The sequence below is a fragment of the Arvicanthis niloticus genome, chromosome 9 (genome assembly GCF_011762505.2).
Source record: "Arvicanthis niloticus isolate mArvNil1 chromosome 9, mArvNil1.pat.X, whole genome shotgun sequence".
Classification (NCBI taxonomy): Eukaryota; Metazoa; Chordata; class Mammalia; order Rodentia; family Muridae; genus Arvicanthis; species Arvicanthis niloticus.
In genome coordinates, this window is record NC_047666.1 from 54,919,958 (window position 1) to 54,931,175 (window position 11,218).

Here is an 11,218-nt window from a genome sequence, read left to right on the forward strand (position 1 = left end):
TGATGCAATATTCTTAAAACTAGTAGAAAATTGGGCTCCCCAATATAATAGTACAAGAACTTTTAACTACATATTTGGGGGAAAAAAGTGAAATCCCGAATTCAAGCATCACTACTTAAAATAAGTTCCAGATGGGTTATAGTTAAGCAACAACAGAAAAAAGTTGGGGAAAAAAAGAAGAAAAGAAAGAAGAAGGCAGAATATTAATGACCCAAGAGTAGAGAAAGCCAAAAATAAAAAATGTATTCTACTCATAAAGACTGACAAATACGATGACATCAAAATTTAAAGCTCCGTAAGATCAAAGGTTACAAAAGTAATAGACTTATTACTTTAAAAATTGAAAAAATATGTAGTATTTATAGCACATGTATAAGAAAACAGCCAATATTTTTGAATATGTAAAGGTTGCCTTCATTCAATCCAAGACAAAAACAATAAATAGAAAAATCAACAAAATATTTGGGGAGAGTGTTTACAGAAAGGAAATGCAAATTACCAGTTTACAATCAGATTCTCAGTATAAGATGTACTTAAACCTAAAGACTGCTTTTCATTTGAGCAAGTGTGTTTAAAAGGGCCAGGAGGACATTTTAAACCACAAGCATCGCAACATTTTCCAAGCCTGATAAAATCTGTAACAATGGGAATTCTAATCGATTTAGGTTGATTGAAGAGGTGTATTTAGTAACTATTATTTTTTTCAACATGGAAGTTTTATTTATCACTAATATTTCCAGAAAAAATAACCATATAGGCTCATTAACAGACAGGTCCAGAAATAGACAGGATGTTAATTACAACATTACTTACAGTGGTAAATGTAAAATAAAATTTAAGAAGGAACAATAGATCGCCATTAGGTAGGAACGGGAGGTGTTACATGACATGGGGAGGCACATGCAGTGGCCTAGGGGCTATCCAAGGAGTGATTATAGTTACACCACAATATCTGCAGTGTGACAAACACCAGAGAAACAAATCAGGTGCACACAATGGAGCCACAGGTTCCCATAGATCAACGTTAAAGGACCTTGCATGATGTTACATCAGTTCTGTCATCTCCACTGTCTCGAGAGCCATTGACCACAGGACTCCTTGAGGGCTTGTATGACAAATGTGACTAAGTGTTGCAATTTAAATTTTATTTGATTTTAAATAATATAAACGTCAATTAAAGTGTGCGGCTAGTGTCTCCCAAATTGGACATCATAGCTAAAGATACTGAGACACATATGAAACTATCGGTGGTAGAGTATGTTGAGGTTCTGAAATGCATCTTAGGAATGTGTTCCTGTGTAATGGGAGTCCCTGGATAAAAGCATATTAGAATGAACTTCTGGAGTCAGAGAGATGGCTCAGTAGGTAAAGAAAAATGCTTGCCACCTGTAATTCTCTCTCTTTCCCTCTCTCTGTCTGTCTGTTTCTGTCTGTTTGTCTCTGTCTGTCTGTCTGTCTGTCTGTCTGTCTGTCTGTCTGTCTCTCTCTCTGTGTGTGTGTGTGTGTGTGTGTGTGTGTGTATGTTTGTATGTGTGTATAGCTTGCAGATGGTCCTAGTAGTTCAATAGTAAGTGCTTCCAAGTAGTTCTTCAGTCTGTGAGGCTGGATGTCTCAGTAGTTCCAACTCAGTCTTTGGAGTCCAGGAAGATTTCCAGAATGCTGGTGGTTTCAATCTATGTTGGAATCCCAAGGAAGTGGATTCTTAGACCAGTGGAGGAATTCCTCAGCAACAGAATAGATGAAATTGTCAGCAGGAGTAAGAGAAGGCAGGCAAAAAGCATGGCGTTCTTCCATGTCCTTGAAGTGGCCTGATGCCAGAAAGTGCGGCCCAGAGTTAGGGTGTGTCTTCCCACCTCAAGTTATCTACTCAAGAAAAACCCTCACAGGTGCTTGGGTTTTAGTTGATTCCAGATGTGATTAATTTAGCAAATAAGATAGATGCAGATACTTGCAGCCAACCATTGCACTGAGCCCTGGAACTCCAATAGAAGAGTTGGTGGAAGGAGCTGAAGGGGGTTGCAACCCTATAGCAAGAACAGCAGTATCAATTAACTGGACCACTCAGATCTCCCAGGGACTAAACCACCAACTGAAGAGTGTACATGGGCCATCCCATGGTTCCTTGTGACTTTGCCATCCAGTCAGCATGACCCATCATCACACTAAAGGTCTATGGACTTTTCACACAAAGGATGCCATGGATACTCCAAACATGGTTTTCTTGCCTTTTTTCTTCCATTCTTTGATCAAAATTGTGCCCGTACTCTGCATGACCACATCTCTGCTCTTGCACTTGGCTGCAGATACAGAGTCTGTGTAGGCCTCTACCCTTCAGTGCTGCTTATCCAGGGGAAAGCTTAGATGGTGGCAGCTGCCCTCTGGCCACTTGCTCATATTTCTGGGGTCATCTTCCTTTTAGGAAAATGTGACTCTACTGGGAGTGGCTTTTCTTCTTGTTCAGTGGGTCAATACTTTTGATTCATAGATTAGTCAAGTTATATTTATGTATATGTAGTTACTGATGGGAATGTGTCTGTGTCACAGCACATGTATGGAAGTTAGAATACAACCTGGAGTAAGTTCTGTTCTTCCATCATGGTGTTCCTAAGGCTCAAACTCATGCTGTCAGCCTTAAAACTAAACCTTGGATTCAACCTTGGATCATACCTTAAAACTCAAGGTCTGTGGACTTTTCACACAAAGGATTCCATAGATACCCCAAGCATTGTTTTCTTGCTTTTTTCCCCCATTCCTTGATCAAATTTGTGCTGTATTCTGAATGATCCACATAAAAGGATGTAGAAAAAAGAAAAATTCAGTTTGGTCTTCTTGCCCTAAAAGCTGCTGAACAGGTAACCTACCTCAATGCTGAGACATTCCTTCACTGGTATAAGATCCTACTTCTTTGGGATTCCAATGTAGACTCAAGCCACCAGCTCTCTGGGAATCCCCCTGGACTACAGAATCAGATTTGGACTACTGAGACATCCAGTCATGTTTGGGAGCAGAAGACATTGCAGTAGGTATCATAGGCATTTCAATAACCTTTTAATGTAACTTGCTTGTGTCCTCAGGACCTTCTCAGGTCTGATCATGTACATTCCATCTCCATCTGATAATGGACTGCTGTTACGAATGTCCTACTTAATGGCTTGGTGGTTCAGATAACAGTCAGTTCATGATGGGCAATTCAGGTCTCATGGTAATTTGGTGTCCCATTGTCAAATGTTCAGTTTCCAATAAGGCCCAATAGCAGACCAAGAACTGTTTTTTAAAGGGAGAATAGTTGTCTTCAGATGATGGTAGAGCCTTGCTTTAAAGCCCTCTGTAATTCATTTACCTTTAGGGTCCTGACAAAACCTCCAAACAGCACCCTCATCTGCACTGACAACTCAAGTATCATTGGGTCTATTGAATTATATAGTCCAAGTGGTAGAGAAGCCTGCATATCAGCCTGGACCTATTGAACCTTCTCTTGTTCCACGACTCACTCAAAACAAGCAGCTTTAATCAGTTAATTGGTACATGGGATGGAGTAACCTACCCCAGCAAAGAATGTGCTACCCCCAGAATCCAATAGGCCCACTAAGCATTGTGATTTTTTCCTTGTTAGTGGGAATGGCAAGGAATATCTAAGAAGAAATATATCTTCATACCCCATACTACTGGACTCCTATAAATTTTATTGAGGTTGAAGCCATTGAATCTTGGCTAGATTTATTTTCTATCCTCTCATGTGCATATGCATTATCAACAAGTACAAAATTTGCTACCTCCTGCTCACATGGTCCAGCCAGCATATATTTTATCAATACAGTGGACTACTGTGATATTTTGTGGAAGAGACAAATGATCAAGATCCCTTCAAACTAAATTATGACACAGGGATAATTCCTATACCCCTGAGGTAAAATGTAAAGGTATACTGTTAGCCTTGCCCTCTGAAAACAAATTGCTTGGTACCTTATGGACAGGTATGAAGAAAGAGGCATAGCTGTCTGCTGTGCACCAGGAGATGGGTTAATCTGAGTAAGGCTACCATATCTGGAACATCAGCTGTGATCAGAATCCGTACTTGAGTGAGTTTGAGGTAATCAACTCTCATTTTGCATCTGTCCTCAGCATAGGCAAAATAGGAGGGCTGAAAGGGGATGTGATAGGAACCAGCACCCCTGCTTCTCTCAAGTCCTTGATGGAGGCACTAATTTCTCCGATCCCTCTAGTAATATGATATTGGTTTTGGTTTATCATTTTCTCTGGTAGAGGCAAGTCCAATAGCTTCCATTTAGCCTTTTCAACCTTAATAGCCACGATCTCACAGGTCAGGGAAACAGTGTGAGAATTCTGTTGACTTTAACCTTATCTATACAAATTAGACGTTTTAAGACTCAGGAAATAACCAAAGGATGAGTTCAGGGACCTATTGGACCCACTGTGAGTTAGGCTTTAGCCAAAACTGTATTAATTACCTGAATCCAATAAGCTCCTTTCACATGGAGTGCTGCAATGCTTTTTGAGGTGTCCTGGAATCAGTCAATTTAGAACCAGTATCCTTAAACCCCAGAAAGTCTGATTATTTTCCTTTTCCCAGTATATAGTTACTGCTGTAAAAAGATATGGGTCCCTTTGGGGAAGGATGGAAGAAAGGATAACAGTAAAACTCTTAGATATTCTAGCAAGGTCCTTCTTCAGAGGGGCCTGACCTTCCCTTCTTTCAAAGGGCTGTAGGTCTGAAAACAGGCTCAAGTATGGAAATGGATCACAAGCCAAATATTTCCTATTATCACAGTCCAATGTATCCATTCTTTCAGTTGTTTGAGAATTGTTCTGTGTCTAGAGATTGAAGGCATAGAAGCAGATGTAGTCGGCTTCTTCTCTATTTTATTCTTGGAAACACGAAGATTGATTACCCAATACCAAAGGTTCATTTGAATCATGTTACCATAAAAATTATGTTACCTGTGCTGCCCATTATGGGCCAGGCCATCTTAGCCATTGCTCATGGACTGTGTTTCCCCCCTACTATCTGATCACCTTGCCTTTGGTGATCCAGTGCTGCTGCCTGACCCTTGCTAAACTGGGGCTCAGTTAAACCCATCAAATGTAATTCATTTAATCCTAAAGTCTGTTACAATGACAAATGTGCTGCTGTCCCTATCATTGTGCATTTTATAACATTAATTCAAGAACACCTTTTTTGTGTCTTCCCATAGTAGAGTATTAGAGATTTTATACAGTGAACTTGTGCTAGCCTTGCAAATTTCCAAGAGCCTTAAAAGCCCTTCATCAACACTAGCCAAGAGATATGAGGCATCCTTCATTCTTTTTCTATAGGCCATCTCTTGACAAATACTTCAGCCAGGCAATCAGACAACGGCTGTCTGCAGGTGAAAAGGCCAACAGTCTGGCAGTCATTCAGTTCACAAGACTGGATGTCTCAGTAGTCCACATCTGATTCTGTAGTCCAGGGGGATTCCCGGAGAGCTGGTGGCTTGAGTCTACATTGGAATCCCAAAGAAGTAGGATCTTATACCAGTGAAGGAATGTCTCAGCATTGAGGTAGGTGACCTGTTCAGCAGCTTTTAGGGCAAGAAGACCAAACTGAATTTTTCTTTTTTCTACATCCTTTTATGTGGATCATTCAGAATACAGCACAAATTTGATCAAGGAATGGGGGAAAAAAGCAAGAAAACAATGCTTGGGGTATCTATGGAATCCTTTGTGTGAAAAGTCCACAGACCTTGAGTTTTAAGGTGTGATCCAAGGTTGAATCCAAGGTTTAGTTTTAAGGCTGACAGCATGAGTTTGAGCCTTAGGAACACCATGATGGAAGAACAGAACTTACTCCAGGTTGTATTCTAACTTCTATACATGTGCTGTGACACAGACACATTCCCATCAGTAACTACATATATTTAAAAAAATAACTTGATCAATATATGAATCAAAAGTATTGACCCACTGAACAAGAAGAAAAGCCACTCCCAGTAGAGTCACATTTTCCTAAAAGGAAGATGACCCCAGAAATATGAGCAAGTGGCCAGAGGGCAGCTGCCACCATCTAAGCTTTCCCCTGGATAAGCAGCACTGAAGGGTAGAGGCCTACACAGACTCTGTATCTGCAGCCAAGTGCAAGAGCAGAGATGTGGTCATGCAGAGTACGGGCACAATTTTGATCAAAGAATGGAAGAAAAAAGGCAAGAAAACCATGTTTGGAGTATCCATGGCATCCTTTGTGTGAAAAGTCCATAGACCTTTAGTGTGATGATGGGTCATGCTGACTGGATGGCAAAGTCACAAGGGACACTCCATTAATCCACCAAGTTAAGTGTGTAGCATCCTTTCTGAGTATTCGTTTCATCAAGAGACATGTCCTGTTAATAAGATTATTGACAAGCATGCAGTAGAGATGGACAAAGCATGAAAGCAAGGCAGACAACAGTGGTTTTGCAACGATGCTCTGAAGGCCAACAAGGTGATTCAGGAAACTGGTTTTAACCAGAGGGGAGTGCCTCAGCACTGCCAAAGCATGGCACGAGGGAAGGATTGAACTGTCTGTTTCACAGAGTGGGACCATTTATATTTAAGTAGTAACAGACGTGTCTTTATTTATTTCTGCCTTCCTGGTGGTAATGAAAAGATCAGATTTAATGAGAGAAGACCACGGGCAGCAGCATCCCTTCCCTATCATCTTCCTCATCAGTAAGCTTTAGTCTCAGGGAATAAACTTAAAAGCCAACTGTTTGTTACAAAGTGCTAAGTGCTTTCCGCTGTATATGTGCACAGATAATAAACATGGCCATGAGCTTAACACTGAAGAGGAAAGAGTCAGGGCTTCCAGTGGTGAGAGAAAGTGACTACTACTGACTCCTTTGCTTGGTGAAGTGACTTCTAACCACATGCATAGCCTTTGTGACTCTTTGTATGAGCCCTGAGACAGGCGGGGCTGTAGCAGTAAGGGAACAACTTAAACCATTACAGATGTGACTGAGTCAACCCAGGGATTGGGCTACCTCTTGGAGCAGATGAAAGGCATGGCTTCAAAAGTATATAGCAGCAGGCACAGATTCAGACTGTGCAAGGTATGAGCAGTGGAGCCTGACAGAGAGGCACACAAGATAAGCTAGGAACTTGGTCACCTTGAGAGAGGGATCTAGGATCAGGTGTCTGATTTTGGGTAGTCAGTCTAGTCTACTATCATTATGATCTTCTAGGAACACAATGAGGAACAGGCTCTAAGACCCAGAGAAGGATGGCACTGTAAAACCACCAAGAGCCCCAGTGAAATGACCTGCAAGTCAGACTTCTAGTAGCAGTAGGTATTGCCTCCTACTGTGGAAGTCAAAGCAGATGGAGCATATTGGAGACTGAGAAACACTGAGCAGTATGAAAGCCAGGACAGTGAGGTTTATGTCTAAATCTGTTGTCGGTGCCTCAGTGCCCTGGAGTTTCCACAGTTCCAGGTTCATTCATCTCTTTGTGGTCCACAGATCATACCACCAGGTGGGTAAGCCAAGGGCAAGGAAATGCAACACAGGGGCCAGCATGACTTAAAGCATGACACTGTGCTTAGGTCTAGCCTGAGGATTCTCAGCTGGTTTGCACAATTAGAACATTTCCTGGTCAACAAGAAAAGTTGAACGGATTATTTTTGTAAGGGAATCATTATTCAATATTAAAAGTATCTATAGACACAATCAAGTCACGCAAATGTACATTACTCAGCCAGACATGCCCAAGTGCCCAATCCAGCAGGGCAGTGAACAGGGTCCAGAGAGATCAGCTGAAAGAAAGAATAGGGGAAACAGGTGAATGCAAAGAACCACAGCTTGTCTATAGGCTGATCAAACCATAATTTTGTAATTTTTACTTTTTCACACAGGGGTTATAAACACATAAAGGCAGGATGTGGGGAAGGGGATGACACAGGAGTGTAGGTGTTCAGGGGAGTACAGATATCTTCCAGATCAGGATATCGGCTGGGTGAAGGTTCAGGGAACAGGTCACCATGACTCTGCCTATGATTCACTTGTCTTTTTCTAAGTTGGTACTATCCGCCAAGGCTGCCTATTTACAAGGTCTATGACTATTAGTTCTTATCCAGGCTGGTAAATTTCCACCATAGCTGCCTGTTCACAATATCTTATAGCTATCTGTTTCAGTGTTCCACAGAGACCAAGACTGTGTTAGCAGGCTGACTTAGGCCTATGGCTGATTTTAGGCCTTCAGTGTATAAGCAAGGCTGCCCCTGACACCCAAGTTTGTATTTGTAGTGTGTGATGAAACTTTTAGGCCCTTTGAGGGAACCCCCCCCCCCCCCGGTCTCTATGGAGCTGGCCACACAGCAATTTGTCAGAGCCATCAAGCTAAAGATGCCCAGATATATCTATGTAGAAAAGAGCTGTGAAATTATTGAAAATGCTTTTCTTTCTACTGTCTTTAGGCTAATTTCTGTCTTATACTAAGAATAGCCAGCCTTGTGGGAAGTGTAGGAATCCTCAAAATAGAGACACCCAAGTTCTAAGACAGAATTTTATATACACACACACACACACACACGCACGCACGTGCACAACACATGTACACACATGCACACACAATTTTAAGTGGAAGGAGATAGCTAATGAGAAAAGGAAAAACAGAATATTAAAGATTTTTATTATTTTCTTAAAATGGTAAGACCAGAGATTGATCCACACCATTATTAACCATGTGATCCCAAAAGCAGGTGACCCCAAAGTGCATCTGACCATATAGGTGATCTAATAGGAATGATCCTGGCAAAGGGGCAGACAACATGCCCACTTGTGGACTTCAAATCCCGTATCAGCCATGGGAATGCATATGAAGCCTGCCCTGTCCAGACTAACCACTAGTAAAATTCCCACAAGGAGGTTGTTACTTAAATTACAAAGTCAACATGTAGGTGATTTTAAACATTCTCTCTCAGAATTGGGACAGACCAATTGAGTGCAGCCAGCTGCATCCCAGGCTTCGGAATGCTGCTTTCAAACTGTAGTAATTCAATACGAAAACAAGGAAGTCACACATGAACCAAATGCCCTGAGACTTTTCAAATCCCCACTGTGCCCAAGCTCATGAGAATACCTCCCATTTCATACTGGGTCTCTGCCCTAGAAAGTCCAGAAGGACTCTTTTACCTTGGTTTTTGTTCACCTATTTCTTGAATGGGGTTCTTGATAAATATGGAACTGACCCTTCTTTGTGAAATATGTTTGGCTACTCAGATTCCTCAACAAAGACACAAAAGGACCTCAGGCCCTGCAAGTCTCCAAATCTCTTAAATTTAGGGAACCGTTACTCTGTCTGTTTCCAATTAGCTTGGGGATTTGCATTTGTGACCCCCAACTCTTGCTTAGTATACCATTGGAGAGAAGGGGAGGGCAGAAGGACAAGATGAGAGAAAGAAAGAGACAGAGAGACACTGAGAGAGAGGTATCAAGAAGAGTCAGCATTTCTATTTATCATACCCAGTGTGGCTTGTGAATGGGGTAGAAGATGCATCAACAGAAATTTATTGAGAATTTTGATAGTTGGAAACCATTCAAGGAGTCAAGGAGAGGAAAGTGAAAGCAGATAAGATAAAGTATCTGTCCTGTCAAGCTTCTATTCTTGTGAGCAAACAAACATCTGTGTCTCTATCTCTAAATCTTCTATTATGTCTATATCATCTGAACCGCCCACTCCCCTTCAGTATCTCTGTGTGAAGACAGCCATGCATTGTTTGATGGCATACCTTCCGAGAAATACATTCTCGTGCAATTTTCTCATTGTGTGAACATCGCAGAACATATAAACAAACCAGGATAGTTACAACATCACTGGACAATGTAATCTCACGGGGATTCCCGGTTGGTGGCTGAGACATATTATTGAATGTGTATGTGTATATGCACTAGTGTGTGAGCCACACTAAGTATGCATGCACATATGTGAAAATACATATGTGTGTGCACCTTAATTACATATGCTTTTGAGATAGGGTCTCTCTATGTAATCCAGTCTGGCTTTAAACTTCTAATCCTCTCATTTCAGCTTCCCAAGTACTTACATGGACTGCTTTACTCAGATGAGTAAGTTCTCTGAGGTTAGAAAAAGTTGATGTAGTGGTGCCTGGTTGATGGGGGTGTGTGTACAGGTGAGGGAAGCAACGAGCCTTTCACCTGGAGAGATTAGTGAAGATAGACCATTAGAGCAGTGAGAGCAAGGGCAAGCATGCGACAGAGGGGTTGGGAATGCTCCCCCAAGGCTTTGTGTACACTGAAGATCGTTCTAGAGGCCTCTCTCCTTTCCACTTAACCCAGGGGAATAAAAGCTACCCCACTCTCTACTGGCTTTGGAAGCAGGAGGGATGGATGCTCTGCTCAGGCCAGGTCTTAGCTCATCCTAGCTCCCCTTCTCTGCCTCCTGTCTTGCCTCTGCCCTTCTCACAGTTGTTGAAACATTAGTCTTTTATTCTTAGCATTTTGCTAGGTTGCAATGAACATACAGAAAGGTGCAGAGACCTTCCCTGGGTGAGTTTTCATGGACCCCAGCAGAGCCACAGGAAGGAGAAGGCTTCAGAGGTCCCCTTACTCTCCTATAGTTCTTCCCCCACCTCAGGAATCACAAGCAACTACCAATTCACCCTGATTGGGTACATGTCATAATTTATATAAATGGATTTGTACACCACACTCTCCTGTGTGACTTCTTTCTCTTAGTCACATATTTTGCTTGTGACTTAGTCTGTCATTGTGTACAATTATGCCTTCTTCATCTTGTGGTTGTATGATCTTCTGTTGAGGCAGCATACCACAACTGAACAATTTATTCTACTACTAATGGCCACTTGGACAGTTTCCAGCTTTGGTCTAATATAAGCCAGCCTCCTATGAATGTCTTAGCATATGACGTTTGGTGAGCATATGCACTGCATTTTTGTAGTGTGTATGTCTAGGAAGAGAATCACAGACTGGGAGCACGTCTATATGGAATACATGTCGCCAAAGGTTTTTCCCATCCTAATTCATTTGAAAATAATGTTTATTCTTATGAAAATATCAGTACTGCATATTTATTGTTGGACATTTGTAGAAGAGAATTTAGTAAAATAAAATTACAGATTAATCTTTCTTTTCATGATTACATGCCTGGGAATCATGATGCCTGGGTTGTTCTATTTGCTGTCAAGTTTTCATTGAGAACTATGCTGTCT